Source organism: Bombus huntii, chromosome 7 (assembly GCF_024542735.1).
Source record: "Bombus huntii isolate Logan2020A chromosome 7, iyBomHunt1.1, whole genome shotgun sequence".
Taxonomy (NCBI): Eukaryota; Metazoa; Arthropoda; class Insecta; order Hymenoptera; family Apidae; genus Bombus; species Bombus huntii.
This window is the reverse complement of record NC_066244.1, coordinates 10122979-10140250: the sequence shown is the minus strand read 5'-3', so window position 1 is coordinate 10140250 and position 17272 is coordinate 10122979. Positions and strand designations below refer to the sequence as shown.

The 17272-nt window shown below is 33.5% G+C and overlaps 1 protein-coding gene and 1 long non-coding RNA gene across 3 annotated transcripts in view; one reads left to right on the top strand and one right to left on the bottom strand.

Annotated features, from left to right (window-relative positions):
- The window catches only part of LOC126868055 (uncharacterized protein DDB_G0271670-like), a 173014-nt gene that overhangs the window by 10342 nt on the left and 145400 nt on the right, over window positions 1-17272 (bottom strand). The gene's annotated exons all lie outside the window — the stretch shown is intronic.
- LOC126868059 (uncharacterized) lies at window positions 5205-6612 on the top strand. The gene is made up of 3 exons (XR_007690521.1): window positions 5205-5326; window positions 6194-6351; window positions 6437-6612. It is a non-coding gene; the product is annotated as an uncharacterized LOC126868059 (long non-coding RNA).

The window sequence follows — 17272 nt, the reverse complement described above, 5'->3', positions numbered from 1 at the left end:
TGACCATGGAATTTCAAACAACACTCCTCACCGGGATGTGCGTCCGTAAAAACTCAGTCATAACATGCAATTAACAGTTTTGTTTTTGCTGTCAGATTTAAATTGCATATTCATTTGAGAATACTGAGCAATATATCTTTTATACCTTACAAAACGTTCGAAAGTTTCTTGAGCTTGAATACTCTTACACACACACACTCACATATGTATACACATACTCATGTGACTGCATGTATGCATATGTTAATCCTTTATACAAGCTAAAAGATTATGAACTATATAACTTTTATACTGTCAAACAGGTAATAGTTCACTTAAGATAGTGTAATATTTTTTACATTAAAGAATCATACAGATATTTATGTAGGAATCTTTTATATAAATTCTATTCATGTTTATGTAAGTTCTGTTCATAGATTTTTCTGTTGCTTTGATAATTTTCTTTGAACCTTCTAGGCTTACCATAAAAATTGCGATGATAGATGACAAAAATTATTCGTATTAATTTTCATATTAACAGTATACGTGTATCTAATATGTGTTTCGTGGAAGTATCTTTGTAAATCTTTTTATACTTACAATCGTCTTTTTTATTCCAAGGAACATAAAACGATTACTGTTTTCTATTAACCAATGAATTATAGATGTGAATAAATATTCAAGCAATACTAATACACTGTTGGCCGTAGTTCTCGGAATCCCTTTGAATTCTTTAATTGTTCTTAAAGAGACTTAAACGGACGTAAAAGAGCACGGCTGATCGTTGCGCGGTTCTTTCGTCAAGGTTCATCGTCGAGACCAGTATTGCGCTACCTCACGGCAAAAGCTCTGTTAAAAGTCATGAAATGAAATTCGTCGCACAATCAGCCAAAACTTCGAAATCCACGAACCGTACGCTTTCTACGAGCATAAAGTCTTAATTTATATCGTTATTACACGACTCCCAGTGAGACAGTCCAACGGCAACGAACAGAAGAAAAGGGACAGAGGGCGAAAAGAAGCGTAAAAACATTTATTTGCCGCACGAAAGCCCGAGATCCGGCGTCGTTAATAATTTTAAAGAGGTCGAGACCTCCTTGGTTTGGATTTGCTCATCGTCGTTTCGCTTTCGATCCGCCGTAAAACGCTCTGAATTGAATTTTTGCAATCCCGCGGAAGGTCATCAGCAACCGTTGCGTCAGCTCGAACAAACGATTCGAAACGGTATTAAGCACGATGGCGATCGAACGTTTGCAACAGATGTTCGCGTATGAAAAAAAAGGATTGTATGTTTGAAGGATCATAAGGCTCGTTTGAATGGGAGGGACACTTTTGGATATGATGAAATTTCATTGGGAACATTGAGATGTATATAACTTTCGTCGCAAATGTTAGTTTGATAATTAACGCTTCTTTATATTTTAATCTTGCTTTCATTTTAGCAAACAAAAAGTATTTATAATTGTATTACGAAGATGTCATATAAAATAGAAATGAAAAATCATGGATATTAGTAAGTAATTTTTTCATATCTTATTTAAGGTAAGTACAGTAAGGTAGTATAGTAAGTACTATATATTTTTTAATATATTAGTCGATTCAGTTCGTTTATAAGACGAAGGTATTAACCTATTTGTGAAGAAGTCGTTAGTACAAGAAGAAGTAATAGAAGTTAGTAATAGAAGAAGAAGCTACTATGAATTTAACTATACCATTCAACTTTTTTTATATAAACTTTTTCTATTTATATCCATGGTTCGAACATATAGAACAAGTTTATTAGGAAAAAACTGGGACATCTTGTATATTAAAATATATTAATATGGATGCCTAATAATTGTCATAAGGAAAAACGTCGAAACCATAAGGAAGAGATCCACGACCGGAAAGGAATTTTTATCGCTGCCTCCATAAAAGCTTGTAAAACTACTTTTAGATTGCTGCGTATAAATTCTTTGCCTAATGCTACGTTATTTAGTATAGCACCATATTAATTTATTACTACAACGTTATTCCGAAACTCAAAGTGTAAATTGTGAAGTGTTGATAAACGAGCTGAATGAAATAAGTTATGTACGATTAACATCGACGTTTAGTAAGAAATTAAATGTTTCATTCCGAACACTCTCGTATAAATAAATCAATAGTTATCAAAATGTCCCGTTTTTTTTGTTCAAATTGTGAAAGAAGATTCTGAGAAGGAAGAAGTATCGTACTGTCAGATTCGCCACCCAGCTCGACTTCGAAATTTTTATTAAATTCCATTGATGTAGCTAATTTGTATCTGACGAAAATTTTTTTCGTCCACACCCATATGATAACGAGAGGTTCGATAAAACGAAGAAAAAGAAAGAAAGAAAATCGAGAAGCTAGTTTTAGGAAATTAACTTTTTTGTTGGGATATCCCGAACTTTACTGGAATTAATAAACTCAACTTCGGCTCGTGCGCGCTACCATAAATCGTACATGTATACGTAATCTGTATAAGCATGAGAGATATCCACTCGATTTATAAAGTGGCCGACAACGTTCAAACGACAACCAGCAAAGATTGGTCTAGAACGGTTTCCTGTTGAAAGGAGAACGCGCATTGTCGTGTGGACACCTCGGATGAGGTCATTCGGTTCGCCCACTTACTCCCTATGCAGATGACTCGCATTTATGTTACGTTATTTGTATAAAATACGTAAAACGTACCGTGGAATGTGAAGGATCGGCGTACACATTAATTTTAGTAAGAAGAACAGCATGAAATGTAAAGAGAATTTCATAAAACAGTAAATATACTTTAAATGTATTTGTCAAAATCCGTCGTTTTGGACGAAATACAAATATATTAAATATATTTATTATCTCTTGTCGTGATTGATATTGCTATAAAAGAGGAAAGAATTAATCGAAATAAATTCAGTTTAATAATCTAAATACGATATACTTCAAGTTAAACATAACGTTTGACCACAAAACAAACAGATAAGCAGGTGTTATATATGGAGTGATTCATTTTGTTTCCTTAACTCTCAACGTAGTGGTTTACAAAGAGCAGTCCTTAATAGCGATTAAACCTGATAACAATATGATATAAGTCTCTTTGAAAAGCATATAAGCCAAATTATCATAATATATTCTACTTAAGTCCCTGAGTAATCCTACTTTGGTATACTAAGGGTTGAAAAAAACACTATGCCCAGAACCTCAAACTTTCTGTAACTTCCCCAAGGAAGTCGATCCAAAGATCTTGTCATTGACTCTTTCACGGTATTTTCGACGTGACCGTCGTTCCAATCAGATTTAATTAACGTCTCTTTACTGACAAGTGTTCGAAGGTGAACGAACTCTTGTCAAGCATTTATCTTATGAAATAATCTGTTCGAGTTATGAGACGAATTTCGTTCGATTTGATAATTTGATGATCAATCAAAGTTTCAATTACTATTAATAAAAACAACTTCGTTAAGGGTACACGCGTGTAATGAAGTAGTTAGTCATAAACAGTGGAATTCGCGTGGGTACAAAGGGTACAAAGGCGGACAAACATTGGACCAGATCGAGCAGATATATTCTTGCGTTATAAACAATATGCAGGTGCGGCCATTTTAAAGCCAGGCCTCGTCACCGCCAAAGAATCGTCATTTTTTGAAAGGGTGAGAATGAGCTCAGCCAAGCTGGACGTTAGTATTACGTGTATCGATAAGATTAGACTAGACCGGTAGGTTTGGCAAACCTTGAATACATTGTCTGATTCAATGTTAAAATGGAACTGTAATTTCCTAATTGTAATTCCTAATTATAATTTGTCCGGAATTTTTGTTTTAAAATTTGTTCTATGTAAGTCGAAATATGATTATGAGAATATAACACAGCAAAATGTCATAAACTTTATGTCATAAAAATCTATATGAAATTTGGGATCAAATATGAAAAGAAAATACTAATATGGAATATTGGATATTAATATAAATCCTAAAATGTAGTATTAAATTGGAATGCAAAAGTAGAAGGAAAGAAACGAATGGAGATAATTACACCATAATAATGTAACGTTTCACGGTAATTAATATATTTTAATTACACATCATTTCTTAGAGTAATTAGAATTGTTAGAGGAGTTTGCTTACTCAAACTTTAAACGAAAATACCAAAGAAGAATTTGTCTGAAAATTTTTACAGGAAACGTCGTTAAGCAATAAATCCTTGTTTAATCGGTTGTAAAGATAAAAAGACAAAACACTTAAAACACGATTAATGTCACACGTTTGTACATACATAATGTTGCACAAGTTTGAACTCGAGAACCTAGTTTTTAAGAGCTCATTAGGCTTCTCTGAAAGATGACGTTAAATAATGAGGTACACCGTTTCTACCGCGGTACGCCAATAAGCGGTTGCAACGTCCTAAAATTAATCTACAAAAAGAAAACATCAAACGATATCAATTGCTCGCTCTTAGGCATTGTAAGCAAGAGTTCAATATTGACGCAATCGTACGCAATAACGTAATTAAAACGCAACGAATGATACGAATGAAGATATGAATGACGGCGATTCACAGGTGCGGCCGCCGCGCCGTTTCAAAAGCAAACTCATCGTGAAGGAATCACGGATTTGAGAAGTTGCAAGTGGGCGCGAGCCAAGTTGTTGCTGTCGCCCCCGTTTCAATGCTTCTTTTTAATGTCTTTCGCGATATATAACTGTCTGACCTACTTAACAATAACTGGTCGAAAAGTGGAAAAAATGTTATCTAACACACACACACACACACACACACACACACACACACACACAGAGTTATTTCATATCCTTCGTTCTGATCTGATCTAGATTTAGAAACGTTAATTAAGTATAGAAGAATTTACATAAGGTTTTCTTTTAAATGATACAGAAGATACTAAAAGTAGTATAGTTTTAATAGTTTTAATATTTATTCTACTTAACTTAAAAGATGTAATTCAATGATATAGTAACAGGAGTTATGTTTTATCAAACAGAACTTATGAATGGTCTTAACAGTTTCTTCAGAATAATAATTTTCTCGTCCAATCATGAAAAGTCAATTTCGTTGCAAGTGAATGAAATCACACTCACTCCAGACAACGAGTGGCACTATCATTGAAGTGAAATATCTTAAACACGTTTAACATTTGCCCCTGACTATCAACAAAACAGCAAACAACGATTATCATAAACCTACGTTACAAGATTTTGCTCGATACACTTACAAGACACTCTTCTCTAAAGTCAGATGGGCTCAATTACTTTAATTACTCAAGAACTCAGCACGAAGCGTAACAACATGTTTCCATTTTACATTCTGTCAAAAGGAGCGACAACTGAATGTACAACTCCATGTAAGTTGAAGTAATTCGTTATCTCGTTCAGTAGGATCGAAAATACTCGAGCAAAATTTTTACTCGAGGCTAACCTAACCAAAAGAGGGCATCAATCGTGTACTCGGGTATTTTTCTCCTATTCATCGCGTCAGCATATTTTTCAACCAAGCGAAATAAATACATTCCTCTCGGGGCTTATTTATTTTTGGTAGAACTGACGTGTTTGATTTCAGTCGGCCGACGTGTCGGCGTAAAGCACGTGATCGAGGAATCAATGTGCGTATACGCAGCAAGTAAATGACACGAGCGTATCAAGTTCTGAGGAATATGCGAAATGGCTCATATAGGCTCATAATCAAGGTTGCGACTGGGTGTGGCGAGGAGCATGCACACAAGCGTACACTGTCGATTCTGACATTTTAGAATAGAACTTCGTTTATTCGAACAGGTCGGGAGCAAGGCAATTTGGATAACCGAACAGTTCCGATGAATAAAATTCGCTATCCCCTTCCAGCTTTCCTTATTAATTCAGATATTAGGATTTTAGTGCTACGATTTCGATTGTTTCTTCTATTGACACACAGACTACACACTCTTTATCTTCCAATGAAATGTTTTTTGCATTTCATTTTCACAGCATGACATTTTTGTAATAATGTGAGAGTATTACTAAATGATACGAAATTTAATATACATGGATCTAATTAATCAGGAAATACAGTGGTGTGCAAATAATTTTCGTAACCACTGTGGAATTTATTTCTTTATAAGAATAAGTGTTATACGTATTACGAAATTACGTTCGATCGTAGTTAGGGTAATAGAGACTTGGCATTAACTTGTTCGTATTTTAAAATTGTGCCATAACTTATTTCACTGTTGCAGATTCCAATACTCGAGGATGTGTCCTTTTGTAAACTCGTGATTGAATTACACGTTGTTGAAGAGAAGCAAGTATCCGGATATTTTTCAGCGGCAGCGTGTATACACACATGATTCGATACCTTCCCTGTAGATAGCTCGTCCAACCCGTTTGTCCCAATGTAAGCGAGTCTTTTTTCCATTAAGACTAAATTGTCTTTCTTCTGACGACGCACCGTCTGTCAATGAGCGCTTTTGTCCTGACAGCTCCGCTGTACTCAGCTTCGATCTCGTTTCATTCCGGTCGTTCCTCCCTTGCGGTGCTGTGTCGATGACGATGTATGTATATCATCTGTCCAAGGTCGCTGTTTGTTTTTTGGACATTCACGCTTTTCGATGGAAAAAGTTTACTTCGCCGATGGACGCAAATTGACTAATTTTACGTAACGTACGACGGTTTCTGATTGGCACGTTCTTTTCTCCGAGAAAAAAATTATTTCATTTTTGACGAGTAACCTTGAATATGGTAGGAAGTTCCTGGTTTAAGAGACGAAGTTCCAAGTTAGGAATTTCGACGATCAAGACGTGCACGATGAAACAGAGGGCGACGTCGATGTTGAGGAATGCATGAAAGTTACGAGCTTGTTCTACAGGATAATAACCTTGAAGTTCGTAGTTTTGTACTTGATTATTGTGTAGTGAGAAAATGTAACATGACTTATGGGGTAAGGTATCATATATTTTGATTAGTTCTTTTGAAAAATTAAAGTTCTGTATCTAAGTAGAATGTTTTTTCATATAAGGTCAAATATGTGTTCTTGTATTCGTAATTTGGATCTATGCATGAAAGAATTAGAAATTATTCTTTATTCTTAATTATAATGAAATATTGATAATATTTATAATTATAGCGAAAAAATACAAATGTTGCTACTTCAGGATTAAACATTTTTAATTGCTTTCAAAATATATAATTTCAGTTAACTGTTCTGTACCTACACGAACTTCCTTCTTCTTTCATCTGGACAAGTTCTTCAGGTAGGTAAGTGTTTTTTCTATATTAAACTAGTCCTGATTTTTATCGCGCTATATTCGAGTAACTATAGCACTGTTTCTAGACAATGTAGGTACCCAACTGAATAATGATTTGAACAGGTTCAGTCGTTTAAGATGACAAGTTGTCTGTTTCTGATTTAAAAATCGAAGTAACTATACAACTAAAAGTCTCCTTATTGGATATATCTAATTTTAACGAACCTCACTCCTGTTTCTTTCCATTCTGTAAAATACATAAATTCATGTTGATATAATATATAAAACCACGATAAATCTATATTTGTTAATTTGTTGATTTTTATATCCATTTTGACGATTAAAAGAAGATACTTATAATAGATGAAAAGGAAAATTAATTGTTACGTATAAACATATATTAAAAATAGATAATAAATCTAAGAAATTTGATATAAAGCCAATTAAGCATTAATTCACAATATTAAAACTGTTCCAAATGAAAAATAGAAAATCATGTTCTTCGCCTGTAGTCTTCATACAATATATATAAAAATAATGGAACATCGTTGCATTTACTATAAAATTTACCTACTAACTGACTAGGTACAAGTATATTAACGATATAGTAAAATAGTAGTATAGTATAAGTATAACTATAAAAATCAGACATTATGAATATGAAATATATAGAAGCTAATAAAAATACTTCATTAGGAAATAAGGGTACGTAACAATACTTTTTGTAACCACTGTATCTTATATAATATATGGATATCCATTTGATACAAGCCACACCATGACATCAGCGTTTCCAAACAAAAGTCAAAGGAAGACTGCACTATAGCCGTTTCTTCGCATATCTTCCTTATTACTCTTATTTTACTAACTGGAAAATAATAAACCAAAACATTCCATTAACGTGGTATCCAAATAACCTCGTAACAGCTTCGGGCATCTATTTAAAAGATAACTCGTCGCGTCGCGTCGCCAGGAAAGGAAAAGGTCGACGATAAAGGGAAGATCGCCGTGAGTTTCACACTTTGAGCGCTCTTCCAAAGAATGTTACATTCTTACTTCATTCTTGCGCTACGACTTTTTCCACCAAGTAACAAAGATAATTCGTTTCGCGAGTTATGATTCAGAAATAACTTCGTATCCTTGAAATTTATAGCGATTTACGAAAGTAATCAGCGAAAGGACGCGTGTGCTTCGTTGTATCCGAGTAGAATCCTGGCAGATCTTCTCCTTTGGCGCGTTAACAAAGGTTTAAGAATCAATTAATAAGCGGCGTATCTCGGCGCAACAATGGCAATTTCCTCGGATTTCATGGCGATTGCGCGCCAGTCTCGATCATTCCCACGCCTCTTTCGGAAAAAAATCCGCGGAATTATGATCGGGCGAAACTAATCACGCTGCTTTAACACTCCGCTCGATATAACGCTCTTTCATATTCTCGATACCGCTCATGCCAACGTTCTGGCAAATTATCGTGCAGCAAAACAATTCATGACGTTGAGTAAGTTCAAAATTGTTACTGCTGTAAAGTGATGTAAGGAGAGACAGGAAGTTCGTTCTTTAGGTATCCATTTCTTTTTACGAGAAATCGTAATCTTTCGAAATGTATGACAAAGCCATATCGTAATAAGACTTGTTAATTCTCAATTAATATTATTGATTTTGGATATTTAGCAGTGAAACTATTGATGACTGTAGAATAAAATTTGTGTCAAAGAAACCAAAGTAGGAGCTTAATACTTAGTTCGTAAGTATTAGGATACTTGGAGAAAATGCGATAAATCTGAACAATTATTAGGAATCAAAGTATATAGAGATCAAAGTATTGAAAATTACTACCTTGGATTATAGAAAACTGTATATTCTATATCATAATAAAAATCTGGTAAATAATAGATAAATATAAATAATTTACTTACAAAGATTTTTTGAAGATTTCTGGACGTCTAACTTGTATGGATACAAGTACAGTTGTATTGTTGTATAATTTTGATCGATTAATTGTTCATCTAATGATGTAAATGATGTAAAATTTCTGTGACGGATATAGCATATATAGTCATTTTAACAATTGTAATAGCTCCATATAATTAATTTTATTTAGTGATCGACATTTTACACAGTAAAAGTGATTATTTCTTGTCGCATATATGGCACAGGATAGTGAATGCAACCGAATAAATACCAAATATGTTAGTCTAAATTGTTATGGCTACATATGTATGAGTAAACGATACAAGTTAAGGGTTAACGATACAAGGGAACAAAGAAGTGGTATAGAGTTTATGATCAAAATAAAGAAGCCAAAGCTTTGAATCGCACCCGGAGAACAGTGTCACCGGGATTTTATTGCGAGATTCCAGCCACTTGTCTAAAACGAAAACCCTGAAAACGAGTGAAATATCTTGCGAAACGTGACTAAAAGAAGCAAATATAATAATGGCACATTAAAGCATGAAACAAGGATTAGTTGGCACTTATGACACGTTCAGTTTATTATAAAGCTATGAACTTTATTCGTCTGCCGTTTAATCGCTTTCTAACTATGACTTTACCAACGTCTATTCTTCGTTTTGTAACATGCGAAATGTACGATAATTTCTGGATTGAATTGTTCTCCTCTATGCAGTGTTATTCTAGAAGAACTAGTAGAACTAGTGTTATAGAAGAACTGTAATCATGGTTAATTTTTGAGATAGCAATAAACAAGATTAATGATGTTATTAAACAGCTTGCTAATGTAATTGAGAGGCTTATAAACGCAGATATTTATCTCGTGCTAGAATAAACATAGATGTGTTTTCGTAGTAATATGGCTTGCTTTATAATATAGTTATTCTATTTGTTTTTTTTTGAAAATGCTCTTTGCACAATTCATTGTCGCCTGTTATTTGAATGATATATTATTTAATCAATTATATATTTCTTTGATAGTATTTATATAAATTAATGTTAGCAGAAGCAACATGAATTACTTATTTACTGCGTTATTGTCTTTCACTTATTGTATATCATATGTTTTTACATGTAATTATACAAAATGTGACATGTTATATTATTCAGTAAATAATTTTAATCCATTTCAAAAATATATATTCTTATATAGAATTTAAATGTATAAAGTGTACGAATGTGAATATAAACTAGAATTAGAAAAATAATTTTTATAATATATATTTATAATATACAATGTATGAACAATATAACATTTTTAAAACAGATCTTTTAGACGATCAGCTTCGTTAAGCAAGATTTCAGTCCTATGATAATTTTTTTAGGCTAACTTCAAATTACTATTCACATGCAATTATATAAACGATCATGCATATGCAAACTTTTAGTAGGCTTGATAATACACTTAAGGCATATAACATTCACTTATATATACATACTGCTACGTTAATAACGATAATATATATATTAACAAACGTAATATTAGCGGCGATAACAATGAGCGTATGAGCAATAACGGCAACGAAACATGTTCATTGATAATCATTCATATGTTCGGTGCCGACCATGACCAATTAGTTTTTGTTATTATAATTGAATAATCATGGTTCAGACAAGAAGCGGTTAATACGCGATCGTATGCATTAATTGCGATATTTAATAATAAGAATCGATGTTGCTTTTGAGTTAACTTTCGAATTCAAGGTCACTATATAGAGCTGTTATTTGAATACATTGAATATTTTACAAATTTTTGTAATATCGTACATAATAATACATACTTGAATATAGATATTCTTGAAATTTGTGAATTCCTGCGAATTTCTGCGAGATACGTATGTGCTATCGAGTTGCGTGCACGCAGAACGAGCGTGTGTACTGAGAAAAAGTAAGGGTCAGTTTTCAATGTCTCGCCAGCGAAAGTTTAACTAGCATGCGTGTGCCCGGCAATGCTTACACAATGCACAGTGGCGTAATTTCGTACTCGGGGACACCGTAATAAATGTTTCAGTCCTCCCACACTCCAGTTCTATATAATTTACGTAAGGTGTGCAGCCGTGCTTTATATAGTCAAACAGGAAAGCAACTTTTAGCTACGGTCTATTTATTTTTCGGTTAATCCTGGATGAATAAAAGAATTAAATTTTGAGTTTGGACTAGAAAATTCTATTTCTTTTACTGCTTAGATTTCTATTCATTTATTTATATTGATTTAATTGGCATGTTAGATACATATGTAAGAGTAATTTGTTAAATTCATCCTTGAAGAACTATTAATATCTAACTATCTAAATGCTAATGTTTTTACGCTCTAGCAATAGGTACTTAAATTTTTCAAGAATTTTATTATGTTATTTGACAAACAACAATACGAGATAATTATATTATTTGAGATAATCAACCCTGTGGGAGTAAACCAAGATTTGGAGCTGATTGTCACACGTTACCCTATGCTTATTTTAATACGCAGAAATAGAAGCACAAATTAAGTTTTTTTTCTTTTTCAATTACGAGCTATATTTTTGTTTCACACCGCAAATTGACGATCCTGCTTCTATTGTTCTTTCCTAATGTCATATTTTTCTTTCTATAAGAAACTTACTGCTTATGAAATATTGTACCCCCATAAACATCCGCAGTCCATTAACGGACAAAGGTTCCCGTGCAAACAAACCTACTCGAATCTGAACAACCACTGTCTACACCGAACACCTACGCTCCACGGAACCATCGATCAAAACGAAAACGAAAAACGTCATTGAATCACGCACGGGGTCGCGCGACCTTTTGATGCCGGCATCAAAAGGTCGCGCGAAGTGTGTCGACAAACGAGTGAAGGAACGCGAACATCGTCACCGCGACTAAAGGCGCGTCTCCTCCTGGTTGTCTATTTTTGTTATATACGAAACCAGCTCAAGTAGATAAAATCTACCTTTGCCATGTATTAAGGACGAGAGAGATGAAAACGTCTACGTATTACATTCTTTCTTCGGTATTGGATAATCGCACGAGGTCACGAAACCGAGCAAGCGAGCGAGTGAGCAGGACCGAATGCGAACACGCGAACACCGTTTCTGTAGGAAAGTAACGGACCGTTGGACGAAAAGTATTCGGGTCATTGATTGAACGGCTGAGACGAGGCGCCTTGGTATCGGATACATCATCCTAATGACTTCCTCGTGCGTGGGCAACTGTTTGGATTCTTCGACACAGGGAACCCGACAGCCGTGGTAAAGACCGCCGTTTCGACGCCTGGCGCCAAGGAGTTTGGAATTTCGCTTATGCCCAGTCTGTCGTAATTAAATGATTTTGGTCGATTGGATATCACGGAATTTTTGTCTTTCCTTTTTTCTTTATTGATTTAATCTTCTATAAGTAGAGTTTTCTTTGATTAAGGGAAGAATTATATATTAAATAATTAGAAATTATTTTCATTAAATACTATAGTCTAGACTCTAATATAGTAATGTATGATATTATATAACGATCTGTAAATAAAATGGGATTTAAAAGATAAAAATATGTATTACATAGTCATACCGTGAAGCTCAGTTAGATCATGTTTTGTTATAATGAATCAATCTAATATTTTTTTGACATATCTTTCTTTTTTAAAGTTATCCGCACATAAATGTCTGATGATCCGACAGTTTTTCTTTCTCCATAGCCAAAAATTGCCAAAAAAGAAAAATTAAAATTATATTGGGAGTTATAGGAGAAGATGGTCGAAATTTTGAAAGCTTCGTTTTGACAGGATTAAATTTACCCATGGCTAGGATTTCGTTTGGTTCAAATTTCGTTTGGTGTCTAATTTCCTTCTTTAACCCATTTCTTCTTTGTTTAATCCTTTTCTCCACCGAGGTCACAACATCACGCTACGTGAGAGCCATCGTAATTTAAAGCGGCTATACACATAAGTTGAAGAGCCATGAAAGAAACATTGCTTTTTCCTTATAGTCCACCAGTGAATGATCCATAAATCGAACGTTCTCATAAAACAGAAGCTGCCGATTCGTCCCGCGGCGATTCAATGAACGCGACCAACGGAATAATAAAGAAATTCGCAATTAATCAGGTATACGATCGTGTACCCGCGACGGCTTGATTATAAGGCATTATAGACTCATCAAGTAATTACTCGCAATACGGTTTCGCGTTACGCCAGTTCAACGGAGCTCAATAAATCGCTCGGCCTCGATGTATGTGTGCATACGTGTATGACTTCCTCACACGAAATATGGTCGTAATGGAAGCCATTATAACCGGCATCGCTTGTTTATAATCCGCGAAACGCGGGATAAACGATTGCCTCTACTCTCGAGGACGGCATGGAAAAGTTTCCTCGTATTAAAATGATTTCACGTGGCTTACGAGGAAGTAAATTAACCCTGCTGCGATCCTCGAACTTCTATATTTCGATCTCGCCTCCACTTTAACAAGCAAAAAGGACTTATAATGTTATAAGATGTTTAACATGAAACTGAAACGAGAAATGATACGATGAACATTTTTATATTTTATTCAAACTTAAAGTATCTTTTATCGCTAGAAAAATACAATTGATCGAAAATGATAGGAAGGCTGCAACACGGTTAAGAGTATCGCTTTTGACTCGGGAACTCATGATTTTAAAATGACGGAGATTTACAGTAAGAAATTCATAATATCATCGTCGTAGAAAAGTTATAACGAAAGATGAGGATTTAAATATTGATGTATATCAAAAGTAACCTCGACCTGTTATGGATATGCATACAGTGAGTACATATAGACATCTCTATATTATTAAATGTATATAAAAATAGATATAACTACATGTTACACACAGACGAATACATTATATTAATAAATATACACAGAAAGAGTTAATTATATATATTACCTACCATAGATATCTATTACAACCATTTGCAGTTGTATAAAATATGGAAAGTAAAGTATTCATTAAAAGTATTATAATAGTTAAGATGAACCATCTTTATTTAGGTCTCATCTTTTTAGTGGTTTTCATAAAAATCTAAATTTCCATAAACATTTGAAATCCTATTGTTCAAAAATATCTCTCCAATCACATAAGATATCATGAATTATGAATATGATATGATATCATAAATGAAATACTACCTGTACATAAGCACATGACATTATTTGAATAAATATATACGTATTCCATGCGTGTTCATAAAAGTTCACTGTGACGAATGTCTAAGAGCGATACGCATAATCTGATGCTCATAATTTCTAACAATTATCTGAGCGAAACGATTTTAATCCTATCGACTAATGTATGGTAATCGTTTCCGTGAAGCGAAACTTACAGTATTAAAAACGACAAATTACAGAAGAGAATCGTAATAGGTTGAAATTAGGGAAAACATAACCAGCTGAGCTTCGTAGTAAAAACAAAAGAAGCAATGTAATGAGGAAATTAACCAGAAGATACTTTTTTTCTTTTTTGATAATTATCTCTAGCAATTTCTTTTTCCGTATAATTATCGCGCACGATTCTCGAAGCAATCGATAAACATTATTCAGACGTATGAGAACATATTATCGATAATTTATATGCTAATAAAAGATACAATGCCAACCAGACTTTTTTGAATAATAAGCCCGTTGTTGTGGTTTACGCCTACAATAGTTCCGCGTGAAACGAAGGAAGTCTACTTTCTTTGTTATTTGTTTTGAACGTAGAGTTGAAAATATCAGAAATACAACTGTAGAGAAAAATTCTAGATGAAATATGATGATATTAAAATGTTAAAAACGGCGGTTCAGAAGTTCACAAAATTAACTGTGACGTCAGAATAATTAAAAGTTATTTAATGCTTTAGACAATATAATACTGTGAGTATATTTTTTTGTTTATTTGAAAAATTATTTCATATTTATATAATTTTGAATCTCTAGGAAGCATTAGTTTCCCTTTTTAATAAAAGCTGACTACGTAGATCTAATAAACACAATTTAATATTTAATTTGAGAAGCTTGACTCGTAGAATCATAGAATTTTGTTCCTTATAAGTTTGTACGTTCTTAAACAAGCATTTTCTATATCCTACGCATAATTTTCACAAATCTTTGTCTTTATCTTATTAACAGCATGAATATCTCAAAAGTTTGTTTTAACCAATTACCATTAAATTATTTCAAATTCGCTCATTCTCCGAATTCTAATATCGTATGACTGATACTTATTTCATTCCATAAAACGAAATTACGTAAGTACTATATATGTATTTTCATAATTTTACAATTTCTTTGCAGATAGATCACTGCTATAATTCTGTCGTACGTTCACCAACGTTGTTACTACAAAAGGTGTGAAAAGTCGTCATAACAAATCATTATGAAATCGATTGCTCTGGGTATTGGAGTGACGAACAGATCGTAATGAACAATTTCTTAGTGCGGCCTTGCTATATTACGTCAGGAAAGCAGAGCAGGAGAACAGTTTAACAGTGTGTTCGAGTCTAGAACTCACACATTAGAAACATGAACTCTGTCTCCCGTGCCAGTCTGAACGCAATTTCTGATCGAACACGATCGTGAAAGGCTTAGCATGGCTATTATATAAACTTTGTTTGGATCAACGAGAAAATGATAGAAGGAGGGAAGATATTATGATTTTCTAGAATATAGATTTTAAGTTTAAGTGAATCAAAGATCAAATAATCCAAAGGAGAAAGGAAATAATATTACATTTGATTAAGATTATTGGAAATTATTCAAATTAGGCATTTTTATCATAAAATGATTATGATTCATAAATATGACCTCTTCTTGTGAATAATCGATATGATTATTGGTGAAGGGTAACAATTCTTAGTGTGTGTTGTGTTGAATATAAAGAAAGAAATATTGTTAGATCTCCATGGTGAATCCGGCAGTACATATCTTCAAATATTAAAAAGTTAAATATTCTATTATAATTTATATAGTCTATTATATTCTAACGTTAATACAAGTTTTTTGTATTAATTACATTAAAGTATGTTGGAAAATTAATTATTTTTAATCCTAATTTTCCATTATTGTAATTACAGAGAACGATTTATAATTCTATGTTTTAGTTTAAGTAAAAGGTATTTCTAAATTTAGTTCAACTTTCCATTGTATTAACTAATCTCTAACGAACAATAAACCTATTCTTAAATTTTATAACAGAAACTATTACTTGTATGAATATGTAACTAAAGTTACTTTAAAATACACAGACTGTAACTGAAATAAGTAGCTGAGCAGTAGCATTGAATTTTACTTGTTCAGGACGAAAATAGATTGTACAAATATAGCTCTGGAAACTTGTTCTTTCTGACATATAAACGCTTTTTATCTGAGTTGCAATTTCACAGGAATGACTCTTACGCTTGTCAAACATTTAGGTAGAGGATTCACTGTGGCACTCAATGTCAGGGTGACTTGCCCTTGTCAGTTACAAGTACTGTTATCACTTATTTCTACAAAAGAAAAAAAAATGATTACGGTACTTGTAGCTCTACATATGAGAAACGATAACATTACCTGTAACTCTGCATGTTCTGTCATTCTTATGTGTCATTCTTATAACATTCCAATACAAACAAAAAGTGTTTTAATCTCGGAAAAGAAACTTCCACGCTTATACAACCTTTCTTTATATTTAAAAAGAACTCTTTCTCTCTTAACATTCAATATAAAAGTTCGCTCATTTATTTTGATCACACCCAGTATAACGGATAAAACCATCTCATTAAAAAAACAGCAATCAAATTAATTACCGGTATCATCAACGAAAAATTTTCCAATAAATTATCCGAGTTCCGCGCGTTCTTTTCGAATGGATCGTTTTAATTAACAAAAATGCGACGGACAGAGGACAAAAGCCATTTACTGTAAAACTGCATCACGCTCATTTATCTGTCAAGGTCCTCGAAATTAATCCGCGTAACACCGACTTGCGACTGCTCGTGAAAGGAGTCAAACAGTCTATGGCAAGGAAAGCAAACGAAGCCACGGAACATAACCTCCTCTTTATTCTCTCCATCCACGAGCTGCAAAGTGATTCGAACGGCCGTCAGTTTTTAAAGCAACTTTTAATTGAGACGTGAAGGCGTTTTGCACGACCGACACAAGGACGTC